Genomic DNA, 23,873 nt, shown 5'->3' on the forward strand with positions numbered 1-23,873 from the left:
AACATGGTGTAGTCCTCACAGCACCATTCACCAACAAAACCTTGGTCTAAAGCCAATTGCAGAGTAACTTGCATCTTTTCACTTGAGAAGTTTGTACTTGTCAGAAAATTATTGCTATAATTATGTTTTGAAATGTTTGTCAAAGCTGCTGATAATCTGTTGGATATGCTTTCACAATGCAGAGAACATTGTATAATTTGTATGGCGATCTGTTAGCACTGTAATAAAATTTGACTGTGAAACAGAAATGTTGTGTTGAGTATAATTCATAATATAAATAGCAAAGCCATAACTTTTATGTAAACTGTCTGGATTTTGTCCTCCAAAGTCTGTGATATACTGAAGTGTCAGCTGTTAACGGAGCTTTTAGGTCACAGTGGCCATCCTGACACTGCTAGCCACTGTTGTCTTCAGGCCGCCATTGACGTATGACGTATTGAGGTATGACACCTGCCCGCTAGGTTTGGGAGATATGATGGTATATACCTTTGCACTGTAGTAATGTGTTCATTGGGTTATTTGGCAATACAGTTTCCACTGCGGGAGCTATTCTAACATGAACTTGCATGATCCATAAAACCTGTAACAAACCTGTTGAACCTGAGCTTTAAAGCAAATGAAGTAATGAAAAAAGGCACTATATAAGTGCTATATGTCCCAAATAGGAAATTATTATATAATTATATGAAGTATTGAGAGATGCATGTTACCAATTGTAAAAAATAAATGAAATGGAATGAAAATGTTGTGAAAATTAGACCTAACCAAATGTGTAATTATTTTGTAAGGGGAGTCTGTACTGATCCATTAGCCACTTGCACTCTAATGTTCTATTTCACAGAGGCTTTGGCCTGTAATTGGTTATTTAAGGCTTGACTTATCTTAGTGGATCTTGAGTGGATCTCCACCCTCTGGCTGTCAGAGCTACCCTAATATGAACTACCATTGTGAGGGGACAGTTTGCAAGTACAGTGGTTAAATAGGTTACCATGACATGTTTCATGGAAAATCCAAAATATTTCTATTTTGATTTTTAAAAGTATCGATTTCATTTGCTTAGTCACCATTTAACATGGTTTAATATTGAACCAATCAAGAACGTCCACTTTTAAACGTGTTTTAACACAAGTGCCAGAATCACGCTTGGGGTTGAATAATATAAAAAAGGACTTAATGAGGCTTCATCATCTTCTGAGATGGTATAATGTAGTACATTTTCATTTGCGGTGTTTGACAGTATTTGTGCTTCTGTCTAGTAGGATATAAATGAATCAGAAGAGGAAAAAGTAGCTTATAATTTGCAAAATGATCTGCAATCCACCATTGATTTGAGGAAGCACATTCACTTAGTGATCCACAACTGCCTGTGTGGCTGTATGAAGAGCAGATACAGCCGTATATTTGATCATACGCAACTATTCTTCGTGAAAAGTTTACATTTAATGGCAGCAGAAAGTTTTATGACATTCATATATCATGACAAAAGAAAGGAGGCAGAGACTGGGGAGGTTGATACCCAAATTAGTCCAAAATACTTTAGACATACTATAGCTACCATATGGAGAGAGTTTTGAATTGTAAATCAATGAATACAATAGATATAGGCCATGAGATGAGAAGTGATGTCTTCAGAGAAATCTTGGTCAGCTGGTAACTATGCAAAAGATGAATTTGTTTTGAAACTGTAGTAGCAGAGACTGAAAAATCACCTACATAATTACAAATCTCCATGTCATAAGTAATCTAAAAGAGACAAAAACACTTTGAAATAGCATATGGTTTGTTGCTCGCTTTACCTTGCTCAATTTCGCTGGAACTTGTGGGTGTTGGGAAGTATTTTAGGTGCTCAGAGGAGCGGTAGATAGTAAAGCAAACTCTAACTGAATATGACATAATGAGTGCCAGCAAGAAGTAAAAAGTCTAATGCATAACTCTCTAATTGGTGTCTGCTTTGGCATGGGGGTGGAAGACCACCAGAAGGATGGAGCACAACTGGGGATAGAGGCAATAAATAGGAAGGAGCAGATGGTCTACTCCAGAGGACAGACACCCAGACGCATGCAGCAAACTGGACACCATAAAAGTTGGAAGTAGGTGTGTGTGTTTGTGTATGCGAGTGTTCGTGTTTGTGTGAGATTGAGAGAGGGATAAAAAGAGACTCTGTGCCACTGCGCTGTACATCTATTAATTGGGAATAATGTCAAATTCTGAGAGATTATTACTGTATGGGGCCAATATATATCTGTATCTATCAAAGATGGAGTCAAGATGCATAATTCCTAATTCCTTATGGGTGATGCTTATATTGTGTCGTGTGTGTGTGTGTGTGTGTGTGTGTGTGTGTGTGAGAATGTGTAAACTAGCAATCCGGCAGGATACCATGGCTGTGGTGCCAAACAGAGGGAGGTTATCCATCTCATCTCCTGAGTCATTATCATAAAAAGGAATGATGTGTATGTGTATTTTTTTTATTTTAAATCTTGAAAAAGGTGACTAGAATATTGTGCAAAAATCTTCAAAGCATCAATCAGACTCAGCTTAGACCATGGTTCTACCATTTTCTTTTTTCTATTCTATAAAAACCATATTATTACTTTAGGGAACTGCATTATCAGCGGCTCTTTTATATTTTCTCCAAGACATTTGGGGTGTCCTCGCCACAAGAGGACCCCTATTTATTGTAAAATGCTGTGAATAGTTTCTCCTTTTTGATGGGTTCTGATGCTATCAATGGCAATTATTTTACTGTGCCTATGAGCAACGGGGTTACATATACTACACTTAGCAACTACCTACCTACATCATTGGTTTGTGTTTGACATTACCTCAGGCGGTCTGCTTTTAGTAGAATGAATTGTGGATTTTGCCATCATGCTAGTAATGAGTCATTGAGCATCGCACATAACCTGAGTGTTAGTGGTGTGCTTTCTTTCTCTTTTGGTAAATAAAGTGATCCTCAGAAGATGGTATTATAGATTTAATGAATGTGTTCCAACCATGGCTCCAGTGACATTTAGAAATCCCGCTGTGTAATAGAAATCTGCTTTGCTAGTGTTGATTTTGTCTGCTGGATGTGGGGAATGGGTATGGTTTCCCTGTTGCTTTAGCATTGTATTTAGTTCACAAACAGCTCGGGCGTAATTGACCATAATTGGCTGTTATGCAAATTAAAAAGGTGCAAATTGCGAGTGGTTTCTGAGCTTTTCTGATATTATTTCAAATAGGGATACAAAGACACTGTAATGTTGATGACAGTAGTTGAGAGCAACAGTTCTGCAGTTAAACCGATTGTTAAACCTATAATAGGGCATGTGTGGGCAATAAGGTGAAGGACAGGCACTGGTGAAATCACATTGACCTCATGCGAGCCCATTTATTGTTGTGCATTTAGAGTTTAGTAGCAGCTTTAAAGAGGCCTCAACAACATGCATCCAGTTTTACACATTACTGGCATCCTACACCAAGCCATATGCAAGGACAGATCAACTGGATTAAAAGCCCTAAAGGGCAGATGTACAGAGGAACACATGAAGCTAATTTTCAAAATACTAACTAGGCTGTGATTCTAAATGATTTTCAGTGTTACAGAGTGTTTGGAGAGATGGGCAGAAGGTGTCAACACCTGATGGGTTAGTGGAGTCTCCCTCGTAGAAGGAGACCAGACGGACTACGGTGGGAGCACATGTTCATCTCCATTCGGGACCAAGGCTGGCAGACGTCAGTGTCGATTCCCCAGGTAATCCAGCTGTTAATAATGTTTTTGATTTCCCAGTTAAGCAATCTGCATCATTCTGGGTTTGAAAGTCCTGATTTGGTGCAGGTGTGCAATTTAGACTGAAGAATGTTTGAAAAGTACAAAAACACAAGCTCATGCGTAGACGTGGTAATCATACACAGATTCACAGGCAGACATGAACGGTTCGTCTTTGATTCACAAAAGAATTCTCACAAGTTAAACATGAACACTGTTATCTCCTGAACATTATTTATAACAAGGTAGCCTTAGAATTGAGTAGAAAAGAAGGGCTACACTTTGTCGAACCACTTCCTCACACCAAATGTTTGTAGTTTAATGCATTAAATCAGATATCAAAATTAGAAAATAAGGCCAGCACTTACAAAAGAAGTAGGGGGTAGTAGAGGGTCCACATACTTTTATCTCATACATTATCAAAGGGCATTAAAGCAAAGCAAACATTTCCGAAAGACCACAAATCTTCTTTAGTGATCTAATCTGTCAGTCCTTGCATGCCTGCTTGTGTAATTGAAATACCCTCTATTTTACAGCTGCAGGCACTTAATATTTCAGGAATCCAGTAGAAGTGATACAAAGTGCAAACAGTTGGAAATAAAGACGATAGGAGTCCAGGGCACGTCAGACAAGGTTATCATATGTGCAGAACTGAAAACATTGTAAGCAGAAAACTACAAGGTTTTTTCATCTTGTGTAACCTCCAAAATCAACATATAGAATAGCTGACAGGCAAATAACAATAATTAACAATTGAGTTGCAAACAAATACTGGAAAATAGACTTGAGCATTGTAGCCTACAGCATGGCACTGTAAAAACCAATAATAATGGCAGATGAATACTTTGTACGTTATAAGTCACTGTGTGCATCAGGTTTCATTGAAAATGACAAAAACGTAGTTTTAGAATTGTAACCTTAGATCTCTTAGGACATGTACAGGAGTGACCTCTAACAGAGTTCCCCATACTCCGCTCCCCAGGGGAGTGCGGAAAACTGCCTTAATTTGCTTATGCAAATTCAAATCTAACCCCGTAGAAATGGCTGCATGCTGGAATGTCCTTAAAATGTGAAATAAAAATGAAATGCATCTTTAGCCTAAATGCCTAAAAGCCTAAAATCCCATTGAGCTGAAAACAAATTTGTGCTCATTTATTTACATTTGTGATTTTCAATTAAATATTTATCTTTATTTGATCCAACTTTTCCTTTGTGCAAAGGCTGATCCTAACCACACAATTAGTGTGATATACTATTAAAAATGTGGGTTTATATGTGGTTTATAGTATATATTATTTCTATTTACGTTTACATATTCAGAAGGGCCAGGCCTCAAGCATGTTGTTCGTATAAGGAAATAAAAGATTAAAAAAATGGTATGTGGGTCTTCAAGAAAAGGAAATTCATTTTTTTCCCCAGCTATGTGACCTGTATCCTTGAGGGAGTATATAATCCTCAGCAAATGTTTTATGTAGCAGTGAATGTGAAAACCACAACTGCTGTGTGGCATTCTTGATTGATTTTCTTAGGGTCTGCAAGCTATTGTCCTCTTATCCTCTTCTTTCTACAAGGTATTTTAACCTGTTGACACATGAGATTAAAATATATCCCCCATAATCCAATTTTCCTCGCCAACACCACAGCTTGTCTAATTCTGTATGAAACAGCTAAAACATGTTTTGTATCAGTGGTGTGTAAAATTACCTTCGGGGGAATTCATGCAACCCATTGACATTCAAAAGAAAAAAAAGTTGCAACAGATAAGGGGCTGTTATTTGGGCTGAGGCAGTGTCATGCCTTTTGTCATGCTTAACAAAAGTGTCTGCTGATACTTGTCATTATTATTGAAAAGGATAACAACAAATACATATATGTAATAATTAATATTATCTCTATGAAGAAATTATTTCTGTAATGTAGTCTCACCCTTTTCATTACTACTGATTGTATGACCAGTGAATGTTGTTTTTTTAGAGAGAAAATGGAGAATAAATTTGAAGATACTGATTTTCTGAATCGTGTTTTTGAAAGATTGGTTAATTTAGTGGATCCTAGAGGGTAATGTTAATTCATGCAGGCAGCCATATTTCCTGCATGGTTTCTGCTTGCTGATCCTGTACAGGGCAAAGTATCAACCCTACCATATGGTACAATTATACCAAGGGTTTCCAGCTGCCAGAAAAGGCAGCCTGTGATGATAAGGGTGCAGACTGACAATAAAAGGTTTTATCACTTTCTTGCTACATCACTGATCACCTCCAAGAAATTCTCATGGACGTTTGTGTAGTAGTAGACAGTGCCTTCAGAGTTTCAGAGTTCATTTAATGTTTAGAATGTGTTGTTTAATTACCAACCACAGCCAAATAAATGGAAATGTTAATTCCAGTTGAAAATGTCTTGGACCCTTTGGACATATTCATTGAGTAAAGGTGTCCAGAAATGCAGAAAAAGTTTAAATTCTTTCCATACAATCTGCATTTTTGAGGTTCCATCACAGTAATGATGCCAATTTACTTCTACTTCTACTTTCTTTTTACTTTAATTTTTATACTTTTCCTAAAGGTCAGGTGCCTTTCATCTCTTCCTGGCACTTTGACACAACATAATGTCTGTGCATAGCATGGTACTGTAAATTTAGGGGAAAAATTGTGGATATGGAAAAGCAACTGAAGCAACTGAAACGCTTAGTCTTGTTTTTTGTTTTAATCACTTACAATCTTTCCCAAACTTTAACTAAGAGACTGACTTGCTTGCTTGCTAACACGCTGACAATGATAATGCTAGCATATCGATGTTTAGCAGGTAATGTTTACCATGATAACCATCTGACCTTTTTGTGTATCGGCATGCCAACATTTACTCAAGAGCACCAGGGAAAAAGTACAGCTATGGCTGATGGGAATGTCATTATCGCATTTGATTATATACTGATGGCATTAGAAAAAAAGTCAGGGGTTCACCAATATTATAAGGATACATCTTCTGGGATGAACATCTGTACCAAATTTTGTGTCAATCCTATCAGTAGCTGTAAGGATACTTTCGTCTGGATTCAAATATTTGACCTCCTGACCAACCAACATTGCCATACACAGAGTCGTACCTCTAGCATGGCTACAAAACAAAGGTTAACTTTTGGATTGTAATAGGACACAAATGAAAATCCCACATCCCACATAAAAATTAGATATGGTACACACCCACCTACCATCCTGACCTTTGACCTGTGCAAACCTGTGGATATCAGCTCACTTACAGTCAAGATGGTGGTAAAGACAGCAGAACCATGGATTTATTCATCTTGTATTGTGCATAACTTTAGTGGATCGTAATGTATAAGGTATGGAGTTGATCTGTAGATGCTCCGGTTCAAAACAAGACAAAACTTTCCTATTGATGTCACTTTTTGAGCCACGACAAAGGCAGAAAATGCAGCCAGCAACAGACTAGGTCAGGCTTATTTCTAGCCTTGTTGATTGCCACTGATATCTTCGCTATGTCATTTAAAACTGAAGCAGCAGTTGTGGTAGGGGCTAGTGGCAAGTTTAGAGGAGTGAGGAGTCAGCAGTCAATGGCAGTATAAAACGGTTAATAAAACAGGTTCACCACAACCAAGAGAGGAGCATACAGGCACAAATGTGCACACAAAATATTGGGCTGATCAGTCCAGTAACATGCTAGATCAGCTGCGTACAGACAGCAGATACACACAGCTACAAACAACCCCTCCACGCTTACATCTGAGATAACAAGAATTCAAAAGAAGAATACTATGGAACAAAGGCATATTTTAATTTTCAGAGGTTCTCCTTCCTGTTCCTTCCACTGCCACCTACTTAAGCATGCATGGTCAAGCAGGAACAGAGTCTGCTCGTTTGTCTCATTAGTGGAGAAGACAGAAAGAAATATGACTCCCCTGAAATACCTGCCCTTGCCCACAACTCAGGGCAGGTAGAATGAAAGATGACCATATTGAAATCCTGCTTCTGATTGATTTTCTGTATCAGACATAGGGGAAGAGCTGTGACAAGTGTTTGTGTTTGGTTATGTTATTGTCATTGAGCACAACACCTTGCATACTAGCAAGAAATTAAGTGGTCATCTTGAGGTGACACTTTGCATTTCTGCTTCATTATTTCCCGTTCTGGCTGGAAGTAATAAATAAGACTTGAATTAATTTAGATTTTAACAAATTTTTAATGAGTGTTGCTTTTTCAACAGTTGTGAGAGGAGTGAATGATGAGCTGACTGCAGGTAAAAGTTTGATTTATTATATCAAATAACATTTTTAATTTGTCAGAACTTATTTTCCAAGCCAAAGACAGTAAAATGCTTGCAAAACAGTAAAGGCAGAAAAACAAGATCAAAGTAATCAACCTATTTAATAATGCGTCAAAGCAAATGCATCTGCACTTGTAGAGTAACAACTTAAAATGTTTAATTCCTGAGTGGTAACAGAACACAAATCTCCTCCAGGAGGTCACACTCACTAATATGAAAGTCAGATTCAAAAGGTGGTAACTAAGGTCACTTTTTACCGTCAGCAGGCAAGATTATCTGTCTAGTACTGAGGAGGTTTCCACTTTTTTTAATGGCAAACTGGCATTAATGGCTAATAATATATATATATACATACACACACACATCATATGATTACACTTCAATGGCCAGGTCACATTATAGCAAATGAACCATCTCCATGACAACTGAGCAAACTCCACCTGCTGATGAATGCCATGACATGTGGCTGAAAGGTCTGGAAAATGTAAGACCTTGCGCTAAGAAATTTTAATACTAAAAATCATTTAGAGATTGCAGTGTTGATCTGTTAGTTGGTCCACCACTTTGATCCAGACTGAAATATCTCTAATGGATGGATTGCCATAAAATTTGGTACTTCCATTCATGGTCCCCAGGGGTTGAACCCTGGTTACTCTGGTGATCTCGACAATTATTGAATAGTTTGCCTTGAGATTTGGTGTACATATTCATCACACCCAGAGGATAAATCATAATAATCCCCTAACATTTCATGTAGCACCAGCGGCAGTTCAAGGTTGTGACTGCCCCCATCCAAAGATGTTTCTGGTCAACAAGTAGTCATTAGTTCAAGCCATTAATTAACTAGTTAATTGTTGTTGCAGTTTATGTTAATTACATCATTTAAATATATTTGTTTGGGGTATCAGAAAATGATTGACTTCGAGGGATGAGACAGAAGTAACATTAACACTGCTACATCACAGAGAACTTCAAAATCATAATCAGCCTTTACATTATAAATATTACAAGTGCACCCTTGAAGCAAGCCACTTATAATGACACCAGCAAAAGCAGCAATTATTCTGAATATGGTGGAACACCCAGCAAGGAGTCTGAACATTTTGCTGATTTATTTCAAAACATTACAACTCACAAACGTGCAACTCCAACACAATGACTTCAATGGTCTCCTAGGAAAGAAATTCCACATGCACAGTATAAATGGTCAGTGAGCCCTGTCCCATGACATGCACACAGCACTTTCTCATGAGCACCCCAAATGACAGGCCTACAGAGAGACAGAAAACTTCATGGATCTGGAGGGTCCACAGATGTGGCGGCCCATCAGGATTTGTGCCTGCACAACAGATGCTCAGAAGGAGCCTTTAAATTTCAGAAGCACATGCACGAAGTGAGCTGCAGCGATACACTTAGAATTTTCTGCCCAACATTTGACTATCTGTAGTAACCACAAGGACCAGTCGTGTCTGCGACTGCCTGACTGAGTGTGCTGTGACCAACTAACCAATGAAAACTTGGTTGATTTTACACTCTTCTCATCAACTAACATTGGTTCAACTATTGGATGGATTGTTACAACATTTTGGTTCCTAGAAGTATCCTTAGGTCATTAAATTGATATATATCTTTGTGTTTCAATGATTTGTAAAATATATGCAATGAGAAATGGATTGAATTTTATTCCTTTTGAGCCTCAGATTCTCACCATGAATTCTTTTTTTTTTTTGGAAGAAATTGGATCATTTGGGAATTTATAAATTACATAAATATAATTTAATAGCTGCAACATTCCCTATGAAATGATTGTAGCTTACCCTAAAAAGTGACCAAACGGTGTGCATCATGAAATTCACATAACTTAACAAATAAGTAACAATTCGGAGGAACAAGTTTGAACCTACCAGGTGCCCTCAAATGTTAATCTGTAAACTTTGAAGCCAAGGTTGGAAGTAAATCTGTGTGCACAGATGTAATAAATAGGATGCAGGGTTTTCTTTGAAGGCACTCCAGATGTCTTTTTATATCAATCTTACATTGGTTTAGAGGTAGCCTTCTTTCATATCAAAAGCTCATAGCAAAAAGGCCATGGCTTCAGCATTCATTATAGATAGCTCTTGAGAACATTCTCATGAATAAAATAGTGGCTTATACTTGAGAAAAACTTTTAAGTTGTAGTTGACTTTCAATGTATGCATCAGCACCTGTGACACAGTGCACCAATTAATAAGCAAATAAAAAAAGTGATGTGTGTGTGTGTAATATACATGTACATGAACATTGCCATGCATAAACTGAGTCTGATGCAAATGTCACATGAGGGAAAGACCTCACCTGAATGCATATTTTTGTGGACTGCATGTACTGCATGTACTGTATGCGTTATACCCCCTACATTGTTCTTGCAAAGGTATTGCAAAGGTATTTTGCCGTAATGAAACTTTTGGTTATAAATAAAACAAGCCAACATAAAATCTACTTCAAAGACATTAGTGATACATATTGCAATGCAACTGGTTGATAGTGTTGTTTTAGGTGATTCTGTTGTGAGTAACAAAGATTTCTTTTTGGCAGACAAATGTTGTGGTACAAGTGTTTTTCTTGCATTTTGGATGGGACTGAATTTTGGATATTTGCTGATCTTCATGTCGGTAAAGAGGGTAGAATAAAAAAAAAAAAAATCAGGAACTGAAGAACTCAGCATGGAGAAATGCCAGTAAGCATTCAGTCATTTTCTCCACCATACTTGTAGTAATACATAAACTGTTGTGAAAAGAAATTGATGATAACATTCTGCATGTATGCACAAAAAGTGTCCATTTATAGCTCAACAGATGGCTGATGTAAACACAGGCCACTACTATGCTACATCCCTGGAGTTGCATCTGGGTGATGAATAGCCACAGCAGTCAATGTCTGCTCGACCTACTTTGTCCTCAATTGACATAATTCTAGTTTAGGTTACAAGCAACATTTATCATAGACTGCAAACTACAGTGCAGTACTTTATCCCCCAGTACTACTGTGGGTGAATTAGATTCCTTAATGATCCATTCTTGATTTAGATTCCTTATTCATCTCTGTGCAAGGCTGTGTATTGTTACCTGAGATACTCTATAGTACATGCTGGATGTACACACACTTAGATGTTGCTTCAGCAATAAACCAAAGTCTGACACTTCGTCTTCACTGCCAATATAGATACATGCAGCTAAGCATGCATATATGATAGTATCTGTGACATGTGACACAAATCTGGTTGGAGTCTCACTTTTGGCACAACACCTCCTTCTTATAAAGCTATGAAGTGGGGAGAGCCACCAGTAGAGAAAGTATATTTACTCACTGTCAATTCCAGATTTTTTAAATGTTAATAAACACCAGAGTCCCCTGAAGAAGGTAATATGTGAAAAAAATGTATACATTAGGTTTATGTTATTACTACAAGCTTTAATTTTTTTAACTTTGTGTCTGTGTCTTTTTGGCTTAGCACTTGACTGTTAGTACTATAATATCCATGAGCCATGAGCGATGGCATCACTGTAGAAGTCAGTCAGAGGTGATGCAGTCAGAAACGCGAATCAACGAGGCAGCAAAAAGAAAATTCTTGTGAACAAAAAAAACTCTCTCAGTATGTTACTGAATTCATCCAGAATTGAGCAATTGGATGCTTTTTACAAAAATGCACCTTGGAAGTTTTCAGTTAACATTTTTTATGTAGCTTGTACCTTTGACTTTTTAAATCAAACACTTGATATTTTCTAACGCAATTGTTCATCTTTTGCAGTGATGATTCAACCAGGAGAGATTCAAACCAATTAATGTCGTGGAAGTGGTCCAACTTACTTGTATTTACAGAACCACAGAAGCTCAAATTATATCCTCCTGCTCTGCTATTCTATACAATACGATTTTATAAATAAATGGAAAATCAAGTCAATGTATGGCAGCATCCATATCTTTAGGAAATTGTCAACGTAAATAAGGCTTACATGAAAAAAGCGTGTTAAGATAATCTACTTGGAAATCAAAGCTAAGTTGCATTTTTGGATAAATTCGCATCTACATTTACATTCAAAGGCTTAAGTTTTAAGTAATTGTTGGAAATAAAACAGCGTGAATGTTGATCCTCTTCTGCCTCTCTTTTCTCTTTTTTCTTTCTGCCTGTTGAATAAAATAAAAAATTGTAGCTGAAAATAATGTCACCAGTGGCTTTTTGTAAACATATTTGAACTATTCAGGCATAAACCCCACAGTCACTCCAATATATCCAGACACCAAAGTAGTGAACTCACACCCGCACAAAATATAGAAGGAATATATCTTTGTAGTAACCAGGGGGCACCTGGGATGCCCCTTGGTTACAGCAAAGATGCTGTAACATTATTGATACTCCTTCTACAGGTTAACCTGCAAGTTAAATCTATAACTGCGTCATCCCCTCACCACAGTAAAGCAAAGAAAAGAGCAACAAGCCCCTGCTACTTCTAACAATGCAGCGTTTGTCAGTCTTTACTCTCCAGATCAATAATCTAAAGTTATGTGTAAATTTATATAGCCACATATTACTTGTATTCGAGGAAATATGTACATTTTTAAAGTCATTAAAAAGTTGAATATACTTTTATTCAATGTAATAATTCTAAACATTTTCAGATAAGCACATTTTCCTTCTCCAGATGATATCACATGAAAGTAATCCAATCATTCCTTATTCAATAAAGCTTTTGCATTTGCTATTCTCAACACCTAACAGCAGGTAGCTGTTAGTGAAGCGCTAACATTAACATATACCGCAGCAGTGGCTTGTCTGGAATGAATAAAAGAAGAACTGGGTTATAAGCATTAACAGTGATGACCACCATCTGAACAGACAAACCAAAACAGTGCTGACAGTCACACAAACCTCATCAACACTAAGTCCAATGACAGAGAAAAGGACTAATCGCCCAGTGAAAGTAATTGGGCGAAATAAGTAATGTGATGAAAGTGTTGAACAACACTCCAGACTCAGAATTGACTGCACCTATGCCCTCAGGTGTTCTTCCTCAATTTGTACCATGTCCTGTTGCCATAGGACTGACAAGGCTTTCATTGTTTCACATCAACAAATGTTCAGAGTGCTTCCTCAGAGAATTTAGAGCTAGCAGCTAGTTAGCTTAGCATAGCACAAATATTGGAAAAAAGGGGGAGACAGTTAGGCTAGCTCTGTATGAAAATGCCAAAAATGCCTACTACCACCTCCAAAGCTCTCTTATAGATTATTGTATCTCAGTTTTCTTTCTTCTTTTAGATCTCTACAAAGCCAAAGTGTAAAAATGTCAATTTGCTCTTTTATGGGGGGGGGGGTATGTGCTGGACTGTTCCTTAGCTGGGAGCCTCTCATTAACTCAATCAGACAGGGAGTAAGCATTTCCCAAAATGCCAAAATATTCCTTTAAGACAGGAGTTAAAAATGTCAATAGAAAGTAAAGATCTGAAATGAAAAGGCAACGTGTTCAGAGGTCTGGGGGCAACTTCAAAAGCTGGATCACCTTTAGATTTTAATTGGAAGCAAGAGATGGAGACGAGTGATTGTCCAATAAATGCAAAGAGCCTAAAAGGTAAAATAGGTGCTGAGGAGTTTGGTGATATAACTGGGGAGAAATAAAATAATTCTAAAATCAATTCTGTGTTTGGTAGCCAGTGAATAGAGGCCTAAGATAGGAATGCTCTCTTATCTGAATGAGGAGCCTTGCTGCTGCTTCTTGGATATACTGCAGGTGAGACAAGGCTGTCTGGCTGACTGACGCCGGCGTACAAGACTACACAATACTCCCATGCACAATAATCAAGAAAAGAAGGGATTAAAGCATGTGCTAAGATCTCTGAATTCCTAAATGACAGGAATAAATTACATTTTTGGAGAAAAGACTAAAAAAGGTTGAATGAGATAAAAATAGAATGAGTCTTTAGAGTTTATTTGTTTTTTTAATTTTTATGCTAAAATCCAAAATTAAACCTTGACTGTTTGCATAAGTATTTATATTGGACGACATTGTCTTAAAATGTTGGTTAGAGGGTAACGGGGGTTAGGGTGTTTGAGGCCAAATATGAGGAGCCTTGTATGTTTATTTAGCTCCAGAAAGCTCTTAGCAAACCATCATTTAACATTCTCAAAAGTTCTCATAGATCACCCAGTTTCAGTGCCGAGTACAGCTGTATGTGGTCAGGAGGAGATGGATATATGGATTTTTGGTGTTGTTGTTGTTTTAATAGAGCCCAGTGGGAGAATATATAAACAGAATAAAATTGGGTCCAAAATAATCAAAATACAGCCTAAAAATAGGGCAGAAGAAGCAATGCTGAAGTACACATCCTGTCTTCTGCCCATTGTGGCAAGGGTTACTGCAATTATCAAGAGTGTTTGAAAATGACTTCAGATACTGTTTGACCTCCATGTGGGTCTACGAATCACAACTTTGATAAACTTTTGTCAAACAAACAAAGATGAGATTTACTTTCATTTATAGTCACAGTGGATCGGTTTGGCTAGGATAACAGAAGTTGCACATTGTGTCTTTCAAAATGAGACTCTGTCTGGAGTATCGTGGCGCAACAGGGAACGAATCACTCAAAGCATCTAGGTGGAAGAAAGGAACAAAACAAGTCTCAAAACAAGTTGGTTGAAACGCTGACATTCAGACATGTTTTTTCCATGTACACACCAAATAATTGTTTGGTTTCATTTATATCTCATTCCCTTTTCTTGTGGTTTTTTTTTTAATGTGAAATATTCACAGAATGCTCTGTGGGAGGGTTTGGAAGCGTTGTTCCCTATTGGGAGCTAATATCCAAGTCAGCAGTTCTTGAATTGTAATGATAGAGTGCCCAAAAATGTAATTCCTCCTTGACTGTTTCCCATGGTGAGTCAATGACATAACTGACAAAGCTATTACTTCAGACAAATGTCTCTAGCAAATTCACACCAGGATATCCAAGCACAAATAATAATACCATCTTTCTTTGAACTTCCGACACCTCTTTCTTCTTTCTTTTCCCTTTGTTTTCCTTTTGTATTTTGATTCTATTGTTTTGGTGCCTATTGTGTAGATGGTGTATAGTATATCAGAACATTCTGGAAAAGCTATGAAGGCAAAGAAAAGGTACCCTCCATAAAATAGACAACTTTGGACTTGAAAGGTACGACAGTATTGTCGGTGAATACATTTTTATCTGTATTCTAAATAGAGCTTTTCCTCCAATGGTTTTAAAATGCCAGCTGCCTACAGCAGGAAACTGTACATGACTGTCTATACACAACACACACACACACACACACACTGTGGTCAAATGTAGATCTATTTAAATATGTATCCAATTTAAACCTTACGTTTGATTTCATGCATCAAACAACTGCAATTTATTACATACTCTGAAATGAAAGAGAAAATTATAGATAATTGGATTTTTTTTGTTTGGGGTTTTTTTTTTTGTTTTTCTGTAATCTTTGAACAATTAATTAAAAAGTTACATACAGGTCCTGACATTACTAATGTTAACTTTATGTTACAATGATGACAAAAGTTGTTGATGCCGGATGAATGAAAATTATTTTTCTAAAATCAAGTTAGTTGATAATGAAAATTAATTTCCTAAATGAAGTCATTTGATGGGATTTGTTTTTATTTTTTGTTTTCCAAAGTACAGACAAAACTGGATGCCCATTACTTAATGTTTCCCCATGGTTATCCAGGGGATAGTTACTGTGTTTTCCAGGCGGATTAACGAGGATCAAAATTCGATGTGTTTTTGATGACTATTCTCCGGTTGTTGGTTTTTTTATGGTTGATCTCTGAGAAAGGGTGAGTGCCAGGAGTTTCAGCAAGTGGGAGGCAAAACGACTACCACTGCACCAGTCTCTCCTCACGGATTCTGGATAAGATGAGGTCAAGACCAGCAAACTCGTGCTGTTGTTAGGCAACTTACCTCATATTTACTGAAGGATGCATGCTGTACACCTCAAAGACAGGCACACTGAACACACTCCACATAAATAAGCACATTTAGTAATACTTCATATTTCAAACATTTGTCTCCAATCAAAAAAACATCCCTGAATCAACGCATTGATGTTATCTTGCTGCATGTTCATTCGAGTTGAGTCAACATGATCACTTCGCTTCATTTGACAAAAACTGAAGTTTTTTTAGCATTGAAAGGAACAAACAGAACGCTGTGTTCACATAGCCTCCATATGTTTAGTGAGTAGAATATCTTCTGAATTGTAAGACTTGCTTTCTTCTCTTGAAAGTAAAAATAGAGCACACATTATATGTTTGGAGAAATACAGTTTACTTAAGACGTTTTAAGTGGAAGCACAAATGTGCACTCCTAGGACTTGTATATAGTAACTGGCTGTGCTTTGGCAGTGTAGCTTACTAGGCAGCATGTGTGTATGCGACGGAGGCCATGGACACCTTTCACCTCTCCACAGCAAATGATTGATTCTCTATTCCCACCGAGTGCAGATGGCCATGGACCACATTTGGAATATGGCCTTGTCAGTTGGAAAGCATCACTCCGGGCTTGCAATGTGAAATGAGTAAAGGGCTGCTGAAGGAACAAAGGATCTCTATATTAAATAAAATATAGGTATTAACCTTGAGGCTGCTCAGTAACAAGACAAGCCCTTGAGCTCATAGTTTTTCTTTTAATTATGAAAAAAAGAAACAGGCGTATATATAAACAACTTCAGAACATCTGCAAAGACACTGGAGTTACACGCAACTCTCGTCCTTAAGCCTGTTGGCTTTATGTCAGTGATGACAAATAAAGTTGACTGAAAATATTTGTCGTCATTTTTTCCCAAAGTACAAATAGAATTGGATGCTCTATTCTGAATAATTTCCTATTGTTGAAACACTCGTAATATGAGCAACGGAGTCGAGAACACACAGTACATTGTTCATATCTTCCACACCTAAGGCCTTGGGGTTGTTGACAAAAACAACACAGCACCTACTACATGTACTGTAAACATAGCCGACAAGCCCAACGGCAAGGCTGATCATACTCCATATATAATGTTGAAAAACTGACAACTTTAATGTAACAGAGAAAGTGGTGTCAGGTGTCTGTCTTAAACTGCACTATTTATTTCTGAAAAATCATAATCGTAATCAGGACCTTTTGTACTAATTCACACATTTTAAGTATAAAAAGGTTCCCAATGAAGACAGAGGACACAATCCAAAAAATAAGTCTTCAAATACCTTTCCTGAAACAAAAAAAAAGGGAAAAAATCCCTGTTTGCCACCCTTTATAACATCCATCTACTCATAATCAAACTACCACAGGCAGCTCAAATAAAGAATGCACTCAAGAACTCAATAATGACTCATGGACACAATAATGACAGTAATTCCTAGGCAGCATAAGTGCTACTTGGCTGCCGTCCAAGTTAAACAGCATTAACAGAACCACAAAAATCAGACCAAATCAGACCAAATCAGATGCAGATGGACGGGATCTGTCATAGCTGTTTCTTAGCCCTCTTACAAGTCTCCTTGCCCCCTCTTGTCATTATGAGCGCATGCCAAACAACTGCAAGGACATATGCAAATGACTGTAGCTAACAGGAGATAAGTCTCTGGCACCACCACTGGCATTGGCAGATGCAACAGAAAGACACACACCACAGAACATTTTGTCTCGTAGAGGCAAAGCTGTGGGCATCATGGGCTAAGATTTGGTGGCTTTTCACTGGCTAACAAGATTCTGACATCTTGGCAGCACAATGATCAGGGTGAAACCGAACAGTATGAACTGTCACAGTTCAAATTGTGCCATGTTCAAATGGGAGGCAGACAGGCTGCCAGGCAGACATTTCCAAAAACCACAGATCTGGTGTTAACGGTACATTTAAGCCTACTATTGGGCTGTCACATTATCCAAAAGGAAGATTATTTCTTCTGGGTAGATGTCTGAATGAAAGCATAGTAACCTAATGGTTAGATGAAAATAAAACAGGGCTCAGTATATTTAAATTAAACAGCCATTATGCATAAAATCCAAGACATTACAAGCAAATCTCAAATGGAGTGCATCATTTCTTTTATCAACATGCCATTTTAGTTGCCCATCTCATCCCTCAATATCTATTTATATTATGTTACAGTATGTACATTCGCTTCCCTGTATTACACTTGAGCCTTTTCATATTCCTCAGTCTTTCTCTGTCTATTTCTGTTTCTCAGAGTGAATTTATTTTGGCCTCACTTCCCTTATCAACATTATACCATTATGGTGTGACAAAATGCCTCAAATGCATAGCACCACAGTTATTTGCATCTCATTTTATTTTCATTCAGTACATTGTGATGATTCAACATTTTCTTTTCATAATTGAATTTCATTGAGCGAAAAAGGTGCACTGACGCATTGTGACTGTTTGGCCTGTGTGTCTGTGTCCTTGTGTTAATGTGTGTGTTTGAGGCGCTCGTATGAGTTTTTTTTTTTTTGGTGGGTTTCCTCCCTATAATAGTTAATGTATCTGTTCATAATTTTAGGAATGAAAATATTTGGGAAAAAAATAATTTTTTCCCCCCCATGTACACTTTATCTGCCCATTAAGATAATGATCTACATACATCAGATATTTTACCTAATTATAATATGAGGATGTCATTTTTGATCTGTAATACAGAATAAAAAGATGTTTGCTTTGAGGCTTACAAGTTAGTAAGACAGTGTAAGAACACGTATAGTTTAAAAAAAAAAGGCAAAGAATGTTTACTTCGACCGGACAAATAAAATCCAGCCAAGTTGTCCTAAGTTAGCGACAAAAGCATCATGACCATAATGTGGCATCAATGTCACTCAAAAATATTGACAGGAATTTTGCTTTTGGGTACTGCTCCACTCAAGCATCACAGGGTCAGCACTGTGGTTTCTCATCTATAAATTTGTATTTTTGATAATGTGTGATGTGTCTGTGTCTGCGTTTGTGGCTGGAAAGCCTGCATGCATGATATAATATACAGTATGTCTATGTATATGCACACATTGCAACACAGTATTCCAAATGAGATGGTTTGTCCACTTTTGTCAAAAGAGGGATCTAGATTATACTGTAACAAACTTGAGTGGACAGTTTGGCTTGTTTCAGATCTGTGCTGCACTAGAGGTTATAGGGTAAAACCATGGATCACTGTCAGATTGTATCAGCCAGTCCTATATGAAGCTCAGTGTGAACAGCACATATCCAAAAGTCATTTCCTGACAATGTAACACCACACTGCTAAAGTGACAGACAGACCACTCTCTCTAAGAATCTGCGGCTTGTGCCTGGGGAATGAAAATGTGCTAAACACACTGAAAACCAATCTCGTTTTTCATAATCATTCCTGGGATTTTCTTCGGTCTCCAAATGCAGGAGTGACATTAAGCCCCATAGCAGCAGGATAGTTCCATAGTTAGATTTGCACCCTATCAGACCATAGTCATTCTGGGAGTCCACTCAGCCTCACCACCACCAGCACTGCATACTCACCCACACACAAAACCCAGCCCCCGTCTGAAAGCTTAAATGAACAAATAACTGACATTTAAACATTTAAATTCACACACACACATACACAAGCCCAAATTCACACTTCCACATATACAACCTGGAAGTCAAGTAATCATTTAAAGCTCAATTTTAATGGCCTAAAACTTAAATACAATGCAAAGAATCAGGCTTAACTGAAGCTGAACTGTAATGTGGGTCCAACTTTCTCAGATTAAAAAAGGGGAAAGATGGGTAACAGTGCATGAGACAAAGATTTCCTCTTGGAATTCAATGCTGAAACTCAATCTGAATGCAGTATAGATTGGGGTATTGATGAAACGATACTGTGCATTTAGCTGTTGCTGCTCAGCAATGAATAAATATTTTAGTTGAGAATGAATGGCCATGACATGATATGGCTGTGTGCTTAGTAAGTATTCAGGGCATTTTGAGTTCGAGTTGTAACATCAAAATCTTTTTTGTGGCACAGGCAAGTAAAAAAGTAGTCACGTAAAAAAGACGGCAGGTACACATTTTCATTTGATGATGACCCCTGGAGCGAGCTGTAAAAAGGATAAAACCTGAATTACTTAGTGTGTGTGTATATATATATATATATATATATATATATATATATGAATCATTTCATTAACATTTGATAATGAAATTGGTCCGACATTTGTGTCTTGTTAGAAATACTTTCATAAAAATTGTTTCACAGCTTAGTGATGTGGATGACCTTATCGCTTCCACTCTGCTTGAGCAGTCTGGCCTCTGTTTAAAGAGCCCTGTGCATCTTTAAACAATGTAAACAAATATCTAGGCCAATGGGCCAAATGAATTTCAAACACAGCTCAGCTTTATGCAACATGCTGTAGCTTGTGTGCATGCATAATATACAGAATAGCACACGCACATATCTGCCCAGCACTCAGTAAGTTGCAAACACTATCGTGCTGAGCACACATGGAGGAGTTTGACAAATGCATGTAAAAAATTCAACTTTTGGCAACACCTGACACCGAGACACAAAAGATCACCCTAATATATCCAATGGAGATTACATACTTCCCAATTTTCACATCTTTTGTTTGGAATTTTGCTTCACAAGTTTTTTTTTAAGATAGCCTTCCCAAACAACAGAAATGTGGTAAATCACTTGACCACAATGCTAATGTTGAAAATAATTTCACTGTAGGATTTTTGATATACAAATTAAAGACTAATGTCAGGAGCCTAATTTAAGAGAGAAAAACCAAATGTTGATCTAAAATTAGACACTTAAATCATCATGATTTCACTAAATACTAGATTATCCTACATTTAAATTTCAAAAGGTTGAGCCAGCTACAGTGACAACCAGCATTTTGACTTCTGAGTCCGTTTGATGTCCTAGAACTAAAAGAAATGACCTCTTCATTCTGTAGTTTTTTTTAAATTGAATGCGTTTTCTCTCCACTCATGTTGTTGAGTGTGCTTTCTGCCCAGTCACTGAACTTTCAGTGTACAATCATAGGAGGAGCCCGATGCTGACTTTTGCATGGTATCACAGATGAACGGCGTGTAGAAAACTCAGTGCACTCTTGTGACTCTTCTCAGTGGGTCTAAAGATAATGTCATGCTGCATGTTCGAGGGTGTTCCATTTTTTCGTACAGGCCAGTGCACCTTATTTCATTTTCTTCTCTTTAATTCATTTTTGTAGCTTTTTGCCAATTGCGTTGTTTTCATCCACCTTTTTGTCTCTGTTTTCGCTCTGCGTGAATCAAGAGCTCATTATATATGGCTTGTGATGACTTGAAAAGGAGCAACAGGCAATTCCACTCTGTTTAGTTGTTTCTCTGGAAAGTAACTGGCAGCAATATGCTTTTTGTGCTGGCAGGGATAATCCCTGCTGCTACCAAAGTGAGAGTGATGCGTTTGCATGTTGGACATAGCACTAAAGGAAGTGTGGGCTTGTATTCCTGATACATTTGCTGGAACTGTGATTGGCACCGTTAAAGACTCACAAATAGCTGCTAAAGTGTGGCACAAGCACAAACTACACCAAATTTTTCTTAATCCCATTATGATTTAATCTGCAGTGGTTGTCAGGAAGTTTTCTTCCCTCACCCCTAACAGCATTAATTCCCTGAAAGTTTCTCTTAGCCTATATCAACCCACAAATGCTGTCTTGCTCTAATTTAGTGTGCTCTGCAAACTTTTATCGTGGAGTTTTTTCTGGTGCAACTCTGATGACCCACAATACCCACAGATCTGATATACACAGACTATACCAAATACAAAAGACAGGATAGACAGTAGCCCCACAGATGTAGAAGACATCTACTTGTTGAAACTGAAACTTGAGGTAATCGTTTTCAGAATATAAGTAATTAAGAACGAGAAGTACATGGATGGATTTTCAACAAAGGAAATATGTAATATTGTGTGAAAGGGGCCACTTTTGACAATAGCTAGTGTTAGACAGTCCTCCCAAGAACAATCATATTTGTCATTTGTTTGAATGCCTGGTGGCCAGTCGTTTTTGTGCCTGAATGTATGACGCTTGACTCAACACAGAAGAGCTCAAATAATATTCAATTAGATGATCTCATTAGAAAAGTACAAAAGAAAATCACTCTTATGAGGAGAAAACATGGCAGAGGAAAAAAGAAAAAAATCTTAAGAGGAAAAGTCTTACAAAAACCACAGAGACTTGACTTGACTTGACTTGACTTGACTAAATGCTGGTTCTCTGACACAAAGACCAAGAAAAACTGGCACAGGACAAAGGGAGATGTGGACTATATATACACACATAGGGTAAGTGAACACAGGTGGAAACGATCAGGGCAGCGCAGACAATCACACAGGCGGGAAAACAGACAAAGGCAGGAAGTAAACCTAACAAACAAGAAGGAAGATTAAACTAAATGAACAACAAATAACATAATTTATGAGGCATGACAAAATGCTTCATTGGCGTTCGATCTTCTCAGCTGTTTTTCAAACTTTTCCGGGGCTTTTGCTTTGTAGCTTTACAATAAATTGCATCATAGATGTTGAATTTACCTTTTTTTTTTTCTTTAGATGAATATTAATTAATGCTGGAATAAGGCCCAGTGTCACTATTCTTGTTTTTTATGTCACAACTTTTGATTGTATCACAGAGACACTTTCTGGTGACGATTGAATGAAAATGAAAATCATCTTCCTACCATTTCCAACAGACTGTATTTGTATTTATGCGCATGTTTCTTTAAACCCTTTTATTTCTGATGTTGACATCTTTAAAATATGAGCTTTATTCTCAGTGGAAAAACAGAGAAGGAAGAAAGGGAACTGGCATGATTTCTTTCCTATCTGCCTCACTACTAAATGATTACAGTGATGGGTAATTAGCATACTGTACTACCAGAAAAACAAATCAACTGTAGTCTGATTAAGCAAAATGAACTCAATCAAAATAGTTTTGTAAGTCAAAAATATAATTCTATCAGGACTGCAGTGGTTGTAATAAATGAGACCATTAATTGCAAATATGATGAATGCTGCTTCTTGGATGGGTGACTTCCAGAAAAAATGTTTTCTCTCATAGAACCAGTAAATAACACAACTGTGTCTCTTCAACATTAAAAAGGACAGATTCTAGTCTGTAACTGGCTCTATCACCTCATTGCCTGTGGCATCCTGATAAAAATCACTTAAGTCATTGATTAAAATGTAAGCAGGTTAATGCTAGAGGTGACTTCTCCCGCTTAGCATAATTTGCTTATTACACAGGCAAATAAACAAACCATTGATCACAGTGGTCCCTGACAGAAAGTAGATTAGATGGAAGGAATTAGAATCAGGTACATGTGTATTACACCAGCATGCTTGAAATGGTCACAGTCTACTGTGGCCCATCAATCATAGACACACTCTGTAAATGCCCACCATCACCTGCTTTTCTCTTATGGTTGTCATAATAATAAAGTAATAATTGTGCAATCAGAACAACTTCTGAGAAATATGAAAAATCAAGACTTTTCTGTGCTATGATCTCAGTAACTCTCAGAAAAAAACATATAGAACAAAATTTAGAATTAAAATATTCAGCAAAACACTTAAAAATGTTTTCCTCTCAACGTCCCTTATACATTAATACTAACCTGTTGATTTTACTGATTATTGTCATGTGATCACCACCACCACTCTGACTTAACTTGGACAGTCACACTCCCCCCTGCCACAGTGGTGACTGTGGCAATAGGGTTGCCTCACACACTGTGAAATATCACATTTCATTTGGACAGGTGTTGAGGAGGCTTGCAATAAGGGGACAG

This window comes from Pempheris klunzingeri, chromosome 1, assembly GCF_042242105.1.
Source record: "Pempheris klunzingeri isolate RE-2024b chromosome 1, fPemKlu1.hap1, whole genome shotgun sequence".
Lineage (NCBI taxonomy): Eukaryota > Metazoa > Chordata > Actinopteri > Acropomatiformes > Pempheridae > Pempheris > Pempheris klunzingeri.